Source organism: Lucilia sericata, unplaced genomic scaffold (genome assembly GCF_015586225.1).
Source record: "Lucilia sericata isolate MDLA Ls3-8-SP2 unplaced genomic scaffold, ASM1558622v1 Contig000830F_arrow, whole genome shotgun sequence".
Classification (NCBI taxonomy): domain Eukaryota; kingdom Metazoa; phylum Arthropoda; class Insecta; order Diptera; family Calliphoridae; genus Lucilia; species Lucilia sericata.
Window position 1 is genome coordinate 77,278 of NW_023994822.1, and position 12,723 is coordinate 90,000.

A 12,723-nucleotide genomic window follows, 5' to 3' on the forward strand; every position below is an offset into this window, starting at 1 on the left:
AAAAAATGCTTTCTAATCCTAAACAATAATATTCTTCAGAAATATTAAGAAAACCTTTAAAACAATCGTTTGGGTCATACAAAAATTACGACTCGAAGATCATATAGATTTTTAAAACCAATCCAATATTCTTTCTTTATATCACCAAAACCTTTGTATTCAGATCAATTGCTTTGTATTCAGACCAATTGCTGTACCATTAGTGTTTTAAGAGAATATCAATTTTTATTCTTTCTTTATATCAGCAAATCTAGCATTGTATTCATACTGTATGATCGTCATGTCTTCTTTGATTGCCTTTAAAATATTTAGTTTTTATAGGGCATATAGACTTTCCAGTCCCAACCAATATTCACCAGCCACATCGCCAAATTCCTTTTCATTTTCTTAGCTCATCGATTTTGAAGTTTAAAATCATCTAATATTCTTTAATTAAAATCAAGTTTTATATTCAGTCCAATTGCTGCCTTAGATATTTGTTGTCATCTTTTCTTAATCTTTTTTGCCTTTAAAAATATTTAGTTATTATCCGGCATATCGATTTTCCAGTCCCGGCCAATATTCACCAGACACATGGCCAAATTTCTTTTCAATTTCTTCGACCATCAATCTTTAAGTTTGAAATCATGTCGATTCTAACTTCATTTTAACGGGTATTTACCCTTTTCCAGTTTCTAATCTTTTTATAAGTGTTTGTATTTCTTATTGGAAGCACAACAGCGTTTCCAAACTTTACCCTTTTCCATTTTATGCAAAGAATTGGGTATGCTTTTAAAATGAGTTCCAGATTTGGTTACCGCTTTCTTGAATTGAAGCTAACATATCAGTTCTTGGACTAAAGTTCTAAAATTTCCCATGGACGTCATGTTGATAAAGAAACAGTTGGCCAAACCGCACGCTTTTCCTTTTTAATGCCAAGCGTTGTATTTGCTTTTAAATTTAGTTCCAGATTTGTTAACCACCTTCTTGAATTAAATCTAACAAAGTACATAACGTACTTTGGCTAAAACTGTCCGATTTCAAAAGGAGGTCACGTTGACTGAAGAACCGATATGAGTTTTTTTTTTTTTATAAAGATTGTATTGATATAACTTGAAATAGTCGAAGAACAAACGTGAATAAAAACGGCATTAGCCTTTAGATCTGCTCCTTCCATTGTAGTTATAGAACTGTATTAGCAGGCGGGCAATCAATACCTATTTTACCAGCTTGTCCAGTTACACATCCTACCTTGAATATAGTTTTAGGGATGTATACATTTTCCAAACCAATCCTATATATATTAGGCATATTAACGAATCCTTTAACATAATCGTGCTTGATTCCTTTCCTGGAACTTGAATATAGTTTTGAAGGTCATAGCATCTTTCCAAACAAATCTAATATTTATTGGGCAATGTTCCTAAGACCTTTCCTTCTTCTTGAATATAGTTTAGAAGGTCATAGAAACTTGCTAAACCAATTCAATATTTATTAGGCATATTACCGGAAGGACATTGAATCTTTCCCAACCAATCCAATATTTATTAGGCATATTATCGAATCCTTAAACATAATCGTTCTTGATTCCTTTCCTTGACCCTGAATATAATTTAGAAGGTCATAGACATTTTCCAAATCAATCCAATTTTATTATTGATTCCTTTATATATAAATATCTTACGGAATGTATTTCCAATACTGTATTCCAGTACTATAATTAGTTTTTCCTTAAAAGGACATTTAAATTTTCCAAATTAATCCAGTATTTATAAATATTATCATTCTTGTTTCACTATTATCGTGTGACAGATATTTCCGTTTCATTTAGAATCCAATATCTGCCGTTGATTTCATGAATTTTGTCTTCATTCGATCCCGAACTTATTGTAAGTGTTACCAAAGACTCGAACATAATCGTTCTTGTTTCGTTATTATCGTACGAAAGATATTCTCTAAACCTATGACAAATTCTCTATATGTATTCATTTTAAACCCCCTTACATATGTATAATTCACAATAGCGTATAACTTATCTAGACCAATAAAGAATTCGTCATTAATATCACTAAATTCCTTAAATCTTTTAAGATCGTTAATGATCATGCTTTGTTCATTGATAAAACCAAACAATTTTTTGTAATGGAAACACAAATTTGTTTAAAATTATCTAATCCTATGAAGACTACTTCAACTATATTTTGAAATCCTTTTTGCTGTTTAAAATGTGTTAAAATGTATAACCAATCGCCTTCGTAATTGTTGTAATCACAATTAAAACTTTATAGTTTTCGTAATCATAAATTCGATGATCGCAAATGATTTTATATTGTAACGGAAAATAAATTCAAAATTAAATTTTGTTTATTATCTTATCTGGTGAAGATCACTTCATCTATATATCCAAATCCTTTTTGCTGATTAAAATGTGTTAAAATGTATAACCAATCGCCTTCGTAATTGTTGTAATCACAATTAAAACTTTATAGTTTTCGTAATCGTAAATTCGATGATCGCAAATGATCGTATATTGTATTCATAACCAATCGCCTTTGTAATTATTGTAATCACAGTTAAACTTCATAGTTTACGTAATCGTAAATTCGATGATCGCAAATAATCATATATTGTAACGAAATTTAAAATTAAATTTTGTTTGTTATCTAATCTGGTGAAGATCACTTCATTTATATATCCAAATCCTAATTAAAATGTGTTAAAATGTATAACCAATCGCCTTCGTAATTGTTGTAATCACAATTAAAACTATTATCCTTTAAGGGATAATGGAGGATTTCAGATTTAAAAGTTCGTCTTTAAAACTGAAACCATTCCTTAGTAGGGGTCTGTCAAAGTATTCTATTATTGGTTTTAAAGTCGTTCCTTTATTACAGGGAAAAAGAAACTATGAGGATTTCAGATTTAAAAGAGCGAAGCCATTCCATAGTAGGGGGACTATCAAAGAATCCAATTATTGTCTAAATTGTTTCATTATTCCCCCCTATTTTGCATTTCGATTACGTTAACGCATTCAGTTACGCAACGATCGAAAAAAGGTATTCCAACAAAAAACTGAATTGTAAGAAAAAGAAGAAGCAATTCCATTTCGTTTCGATGCTTTACGAATGTGCGTTATGATCGCACCTACGTTTTTGTAAGTTGTTGTTTATGTGGCGGAGATTCGAATCGAAATGCAGAATACCAAAGTTGCCAAACGGAGAAAATTTCGATTCGAATTGAAATGCAGAATAGGGGCGATTATATTGAACAAACTTTGAGTTATTCAGATTATTAAAGGTTCGTTTTGAAACTGAAATCATAATTTAGAATGCTTATAAGGACCGCCTTTTCTCTCCTGAGCCTCGGTTTAAATCCCCTGCGTATTCACTGTTTTATAGCTTCGGTTTTGTATTATAGATCTAATGTTATCGGTTCTTTCCTTATCTGATCATATTTTGACATCGTTCTATACTGTTATTTAAAATTTAATACCATCTGATGTTATTGTGATCATTAGAGTCTCCTTAAATATCGCGTTTTTTCTAATTGACTCAGAGAACTCTTAACTGACCAGATTTTGCATTTATTAATTTTAGATGATTGATTCCGATCTGCGGGGTTTATTATTACGTTAAGAAAATCCAAATTCCAAAATGTATGAGAGAGATTCTCCCTTCAAAAGTCCTTATATTAATAGAAATTTGTATATAATCTGATGTTGTTGTGATCATTTGAGGCTTCGCAAATGTCTTTTTGACCACAAGATGTTTCCGTTAATTGCTTCACAGAACTTTAATAGCAATTCTATTAGTTAATAAGCCGATCGGGATCCAGAATTCTACTATAGTTTCATCATTAAAGCTAGTTTGCGAATAACATAAACTATTGTGAATGATCTGTTCACGATCTAAAATGGAATACAATTCTCATGTATGGGCCTTTGTTTCAAAGTCCATTTTAGGGCCACTAGAACGAATACAGGAGAGGTCAGAGATACTCATTGGAAGGGTATCCAACTGTATTGATACACTGGGGCACTGTGGAACAATGTGGGTTGTGTTTGACTATTCTAACGATGCTACAATGAAGTGTGTTCTTCTGAAATTAGGGTACTTGTTGCAACACACCCCATTCACTAAGAACACATACATTTGTGGTGGTCGGGTCAGTGGAAAGCACTGAGAGAATCCGATTTTTAGTTATACCGTTCGTATGTGGTACAAACTTCCCAGTTGTAGAATGAAATTTTGTTAACACTTCACAGTTATACTGCGAACATAAACAACTATTGTGAATGAACTGTTAAGAGAGCATTAATGAAAGGAATTTTATTCAGTTGAACAAGAAGAAAGTCCATTCGCTTTGGGAATGCTTATCTTACAGTGTTTGTCTTTTCCTGTGATTCTCTAGAATGAAACAATTGTTATCTAATTTTGTGAACAATTCCCACATGTATACGATCAAAATAACTAATGTCAGTGAACTGTTCAGGTAACATTCAACAGCAATTATTGTGAATGAACTGTTCAGGGAACATTCATCGTCAATTATTGTGAATGAACTTTTCATAATAGAAAATTTTTGTTGAATCAAACAAGAAGTAGAAAATTATTCTAAAATTGTCTCTTAAATGAAGTGATATATGATTAAACACTACTATTGTGAATGAATAGTTCAGGAAACATTTAAAATAACAAACTTTTTAGTGGGGTAAATGGTTTAAAAGGAGACTCTAGAATCAGTCAACACCAAACAAAAATTCAGGAAAAATTCCAATTTTTTTTAAAAAACAACTATTGTGAATGAATATTTCAGGAAATATTAAATATAGCAAATTTATAAGCGGGGGGTAAATTGTTTAAATGGAGACTCTCTAGAAACTTTAAAAAAAAAACTTACAAAATATTTAAAAATTTTATCTTAAATGAAGCAACTATTGTGAATGAAAATTTCATAAAACATGCAAAATATGTAATAGATTAGCAATAATTCACAATGGGATAGAATAAAATAGTTTTTTTATGATTTATTTTTAGAGGAATAGAAATTAAAAAATAAATAAAACAAAACTTTAATATGTAAACAATTAATAAAAAAAGGGATTTTTTATAAAATTTGGTATAAGAAAAAAAGTTTTTGAAACAAAGAAAATAAAACACTTAAGTTTAAGTAAAGAAAATAATTTTGTTAAATTAATTTAAAAAATTTAAGAAAAAATATATTAAAAGTATATATTAATTAACAAGCTAATAATATTATATTAATAATTATTATAACTTATAATAATAAAATTAAAAAAAAATTATATAAAAAGATTTTGAAAATATAAAGAAAAAATATTAAAAAATAATAAAATTAAACAAATATAAAAATATTTAAAAATATATAAAAAATATTAAATATATGTAAAAAATATTAAATATATATAAAAAATATTTAAAAAATAATATAATAAAATACTAAATATTTGCAAATTAAAAAAATTAAAGAAATATAAAATAAAATTAATAAAATATTTGCAAACAAAATATAAAAATTTAAAACAAAAATATATATATATGAAAAAAGATCAAAAAATCCTTTTTAAATACAAAAAATAATAAAAATTAAGTTAAAAATAAATAAAAATATAACTTTTTTCTAATAAACAATATACTAAAAAATTATCTAAAAATATTTAAAAAAATATAAATACATATAATAAAATACGTAAAAAGTTCAAAAAATCACTTTAAAATATAAAATAACAAAAATAAAAAAAAAAAAAACAAATAAATAAAATATATAATTTTTTCAATAAAAATATTTTTAGTAAAACACAATATTTAATTTTATTGAAATAATATTTTATTTCCAATAATAAAATAATTTTTTAATAAAAGAAATATTTTTTTCAATAAAAAAATATATTTTTTTAATAAAAAAAATTAATTTTAAATAAATAAATATTGAACAAAAAATATTTATTCAATAAAAAAATATTTTTTTCAATAAATTTTTTTTAATAAAAAAATATTTTGTTAATAATATTTTTTTAAATTATTTTTTTAATAAAAAAATATTTTTTTTTCTATAATAAAATAATTTTTTAATAAAGGAAATGTTTTTTTAATAAAAACATTTTTTTTTTTCAATGATAAAAATATTTGTTAAAAAAAATTAGATTTTTAATAAAAAAAATATTTTTTCAATAATAAATTTAATTTTAAATAAAGAAATATTAAATAAAATTATTTATTTCAATAAAAAAATATTGTTTTCAATAAAAAATAATGTTTGTTTCAATAAAAAAATATTTTTTTAATAAAAAAATATTATTTTCAATTTTTTTTTAATTTCAAAAATATATTTTTTTTAATTTAATTTTTTTTTTTCAATTAAATATATTTGTTTTTTTTTCAATAAAAAATATTATTTCAATATATATAAAATAAAATTATTTTAATTAAATAAATATTTGTTTTTAATTTTTTTATTATAAATATTATTCTTTAATAAATAAATTAATAAAGATTAATAATATATATACGAAAATTATATATACAATTATAAAGAAGTAATTTTGAAAAAAGAAACTATGAGAAAAAAATATAATTAAATTATTATTTTTATTTTTTTTTTAATAAAAAATTATTTTTTCAATAAAAGAATTTTTTCTCATAATATTTTTTTTAAATAATATTTTTTCAATTCTAAAAATATTTTTTAAATAAAAGAAAATTTTTAAACAAAAAATTTATTTTTTTATAAAAAACATAATTTTTTTAATAAAAAAAGAATTTTATTCAAAAAATATTAATTTATTCAAAAATATTTTATATTAATTACAAAAAATATTTTTTAATAATTAAAATAATAAAGCTAAATAAAATATATAAGAAAATTAAATATAACATTATAAACAAGTAATTTTATAAAAAAAAATTATAAGAAAAAATAATTTAATTATTTATTTATTATAAAATATAATTAAATTATTAGTTTTAATTTTTAAATAAAATAAATATTTTTTTTTTCATAAAAATAATATTATTTTCAATTATACATATATTTTCTAAACAAATAAAAATTGTTTTTTTTTTAAAGAAAAAATTAAATAAATATTTTTAAAATTGTTTTTATTGAAAAAATATAAAAATTTTTTTATTGAAAAAATATATTTTTATTAAAAAAATATTTTTTAAAAAATTAAAATAATACAGATAAAAAATATTTTTATTAATAATTAAATATAAAATTATGAACTAATAATTTGAAAAAAAAAAAACACTAAGAAAAATTATTTTAAATATTTATGTAATATAAAATATAATTAAATTATTATTTTTTATTTTAAAATTTTAACAAAATTAAAACATTTTTTTAATATTTTAATAACAAAAACAAAAAAAAATTATTAAAAAGCAAACTAATAAATTTATCAAAAATAAATTAAAATAAATAAAAATAAGTAAAAATAAATAAAAAATATTAAAAAATATATTAAGAAAAAATTAAAAATTTTAAATATTTAAAAAATAACTTTTTGTATAATCTAAAAAAAAACTAATAGCTTAAATTATTGAAAATTAAACATTAAAATATTGAATGAAAAACATTAAAATATTGAATGAAAATATATTAAATTTATGGTAAATTTTAAGTAAAATAATATAAACAAAATAATAAATAACTAAAAATTTAATTATAAAAAATATTAAAATTTAAGTAAAATCTTTAACAAAAAAAAAGCTACAAAATAATTTAAAAAATTATTTAACTGACAAGTAAATATTAGCAGCTTACACTTTGTTTGTAATTTAAAAAACAGCTTCTTAAAACTAAAATATTTAAAATGAAAAAAAAAAAAAATGTATCTCGAGGTGGAACTCGAACTTAAGCCCGTTAAATATTCAATTAATAATATTTAAATTATTTAAGATATTTTTTATGTAAAAATTAAATTTTATGTTAAATATTAAGAAATCTGTACTATTCGTTAAATCGTTTCAACTCCGACTGAGAGGACTAAAAACCAATTTTAAAAAAGGATTAAAATCTCTAAATCCTCGACAAAGTCCTACCATTTAAAACAACATATTTTCCTGATAAAACCCGGAAGATTGTGCAGATTAACGTCCAGCAATATAGTAAAACCATTCAAACCTAACTTACTACTAAAAGGACTGGTTGATAATGTAAAAAACCGATCAAAGATCATCCTATAATAGAGACATATAGGTAAGAGTAACACACTATCCTCATATTTAAGACTTTGTTTAGAATGGTTCAGAATAGTCATCCTATTTCAAAGAAAGCTTTATAGAACAACTTTTGCTCAAGGCCTTAGACACCCTTCAAACCCAACTTACTACTAACAGAACTGGTTGCTAGTATAACAAAATCGATCAAAGATAAACCTATAACAGAGACATATAGGGTTAACCCAGTTTTCTTCTATTTAAGACTAGATCCGATTTAGCATTTTGTTGATATGATCTCATAACCATTGTTTAGAATCGTTCAGAATCCTTGTTCTATAAAAGCTTTATAAAACAAAACCAAATTTCTTAGGAACAGCTCTAGAACCAGTATTTTGAGTCCTCTGAGTTTAGAAACAGCACCTGTATAAGCGTTATGAAGTCATAGTTTAGAATAGTTCAGAGATTAGAGACATATAGGTGGAGGTTAACCGATTTCTCGGAACTGTATAAGCGTTATAAATCGTTCAGAATTCAGAATTGTCATCCTAACTCTAAAGTAAATTTATAAAACAAAACCATATTCTAAGGAACAGTTCTAGAACTAGTCTTTTTTGACTTCTGAGTTTTGGAACTGATTCTGTACAAACTTTATAGAGTCTAGATCAGATTTTAGATTTTGATGATATGATCTCATGATCATTGTTTAGAATCGTTCAGAATTGTTCTAAAGAATCATTATAGAACATTATTATCGTCTAAGGAACAGTTCTAGAACCGGCCCTTTTAAGACTTCTGCATATTGATGATATTATCACATAATCATTGTTTAGACTGGTTCAGAATTGTCATCCTAGTTCTAAAGTAGCTTTATAAAAGGTTCGGTAAAAGCGTTATAGAGTCCAGATCCAATCATTGTTTAGTATTGTTCAGAATTGTCAGCCTAGTAATAAAGAAGTTATAAACAAAACCAACTTCTGGGAATACAGTTCTAGAACCAGTTCTTTTTAGACTTCTGAGCTTTGGAACTGGTTCTGTTTAAGCGTTATGGCATTGATATTCATACTTTAAAATTCTGAATCCTTTAATATTCTTAATTTTGTTCGAAATTCTCGCCACAGAACTTGTTCTAAAAAGCTTTAAAACTTCTTTTCAAGAACAGTTCAAGTACTAGTTTTTTTTAGACTTCAGAGCTTTGGATGTGAATCCATTTAAGCGTTTATAGCATTGATATTCATACTTAAGAATGGTTTTAGAATTAGGATTTCTTTAATACAGTTGAAGAACTAGTTCTTCTTCAGATGTTCTTGTTCGAAATTCCTTCAAGTTACATTCGATCGCGAACGGATTCAAAAGAAAATTATCTAGAACATCACGTTTTCAGTAACAACATATTCTCAAATAATATTCATTCCAAGTAATTATAGTTTTTATATTTACACAAATTATTCGTATTTATTCGCGAACTTTAAATATAAAATTCGCGAATGAAATGTTTAATATCAATATTAAAAAGGAATAAATATCACAATTGAATCAGATATTCTTGAACGAAACTCCTTTAAATTACATTCGATCGCGAATGAATTTAAAAGCAAATTATGTAGAATAATAGTTTCCGTATTTACACAAATTATTCTTATTTATTCGCGAACCAAATGTTTCATATCAGGAATACAAATCGGAACTAGTTTTAAAAAGCTTTATAGAACAAATATTTCTTTTTAGGAACAGTTCAAGAGTTCTTGTTTGTATTAAAAAGTATAAATATCACAATTGAATCAGATATTCTTGTTCGAAATTCCTTCAAATTACATTCATTTGCGAACGGATTCAAAAACAAATCACATAGAACAACTGATCGCATTTTCTTTAACAACAAATTCGCGAATAATATTAATTCGAAGTAATTATAATTTTAGTATGTACACAAATTATTCTTATTTATACGCGAACCTAAAATATAAAATTTCGCGAATTAAATATTTAATATCAAGAATACAAATCGGAACTAGTTTTATGAAAGCTTTATAGAAGAAATCTTTCTTTTTAGTAACAGCTGAAGAACTAGTTCTTGTTTACAACAAATTCGCGAATAATATTAGTTCGAAGTAATTATAGTTTTCATAGTTTTCAAATTTAAATATAAAATTCGCGAATGAAATGTCAAGTTTCAAGAACACAAGAACCAGTTTTTGTTTGTATTAAAATGAATAAATATTCCTTCAAATTAGATTCGATCGCGAACGAATTAAAAATTATCGCTTTTAGCTGGCAGTTTTTTTAATTTTTAACAAATTAGCTAATGATATAAATTCGAAGTAAATCAATGTTTTTTTTTTCATTCGGGAACTTAAAAAGAACATAAAATTCGCGCATAAAATGGTTGTTTGTAATAATACAGATTAATTTCGTTCGCGAATTAATTAAAACGAATCAATCGTGATAGCACAGGGTTTAAAATACTTGATGATCTTAATATATCTTAAAATTTCACTTTAATAAAGCAGATGGACAGATTAAATCAACAAACAACATAAAAATAAGATTTTGCTTTTAAAGTTTTGTAAAAAATTATAAAATTTTCTTTAAAATTAAACAAAATTAAACAAAAATATCAAAAAAGTAAATTTAAAATTGTAATTTAAATTAAGTGTTTTAAAAATGTCCCCAGAAAATTTTCAAAACTAAAAGTTTTAATTATAAATATTACATTAAACCTTAAAATAAATTGTACAAATAAAAGTTTGCAAATAAATATTAAAAAAATATATATAAATATAACTGTACAAATAATATTAAATTAAAAATATATTTAATAAACAGACTAGCAGACAGAAAGATTAAAAGAAAAAAGAAAACAATAATTAAAATATAAATAATTAAAAATTACACAAAATATAATTAAAATAACAAATAAAAATGAAAAAAAAAAAATATAATAATAATACAATAAACCCCAATAAAAAGCAGTTAAAATATTAACACAATTAAAAACAAAATTTAAAAAATAACTAAACTTAATATCTTCTTTAACCATTTTTTCTTAAATATTTAAGCTTAATTTGTTTATTTTATTTTTAATTTAATTACAAAAAAAAAAAAAAAAAATAATACCATAAATTTTTGACTTTAAATATAAAAATATTTTATTAAAAAGGCTTGAAAAAAATGTTTGCTTATTAAAAAAAAATAACAAAATTTATTAAAAATAATTAACTTTAATAATAAATTTTATAAAACTATAACAAAATAACTAACTCTTAGTTTAGTAAACATAAAATGTATACAATATTTTATAACAAGAGAAAGAGCGGGAAAGTTATTTAAATTAATATAAATTTATAATAAGACCTTTGACCTTTTAAAACTGCTGAAGCTCAAATATGTTATAAATTAACTTTAAACTTTGTTTTTAGTTAATTTTTAATAATATTAAAGTTTTTAATTTCTTTTTTAATTTTACAAAAATGTTTTTTAAAAAATCATATAAATATCGTGTGATCTTTGACCTTTAAAATCTTAAGTAAAGTAAATATTATTTTGTTTAACTTTTGGCACTTTGTTGTTAATTACCAATTTAATAGAAAATTTTCTAAAACTGTAAAATTTAAAAAAAAAAATCGGCAAAAGTTTTAAATTTTAGAAATTTAAAATAAATTTGAAATTAATTCAAAGATTTTGAGAATATAATCATAGAATTATTTTAAAATTAAGAAGATTTTTCTAGAAAAAACGTTTCTAAAAGTTAAATTAACATAAATATGTATACAGTATGACCTTTGAACTTTCTATCTCAAGTATTGTAAATATGATTTTGTTTAACTTTGAACTTTTGGTTTTTAGTTTAATCTTAGTTTTTAGTTTATTTTCAATTACAAAGAAGTTTTAACTCGAAATTTTCTAAAAATATCAAAGTTTTCTAAATTAACCAATATATATGGTATGACCTTTGACCTTTCACTTCTCAAGTTATGTAAATAATCTTTAACTTTAAACTCTTGGTTTTTAGTTTATTTTCAATAATATTGAGGTTTTAAAGAGTTGTTTACAAAAATTTGCTAAAATATCTTATAAATATTGTGTGACCTTAGACCTTTAAAATCTTTACGTTTTAAAAGCGTAAATATGATTTAGTTTCACTTTTAAAGCATTGTTGTTAGTTTCTTTTCACTAATATAGATGTTTTTAATCGAAATATTCTAAAATTGTCAAAATTTTCTAAATTAACTGAAATATATAGTATGACCATTGACCTTTCACTTCTCAAGTTGTGTAAATATGTTTTTGTTTAACTTTAAACTCTTGGTTTTTATTTTATGTTCAATAATATAGAGGTTTTAATAAGTTTTTTGGAATAATTTGCTTAAATATCTTATAAATATTGTGTGACCTTTGAACTTTAAGTCTAAAGAAGCGTAAATATGATTTTGTTTAACTTTTAAAGCTTTGTTTTTAGTATATTTTTAATAATAAAAAAGTTTTGAATCGAAATATTCTAAAAATTTCAAAATTTTTTAAATTAACTGAAATATATAGTATGACCTTTGACCTTTCACTTCTC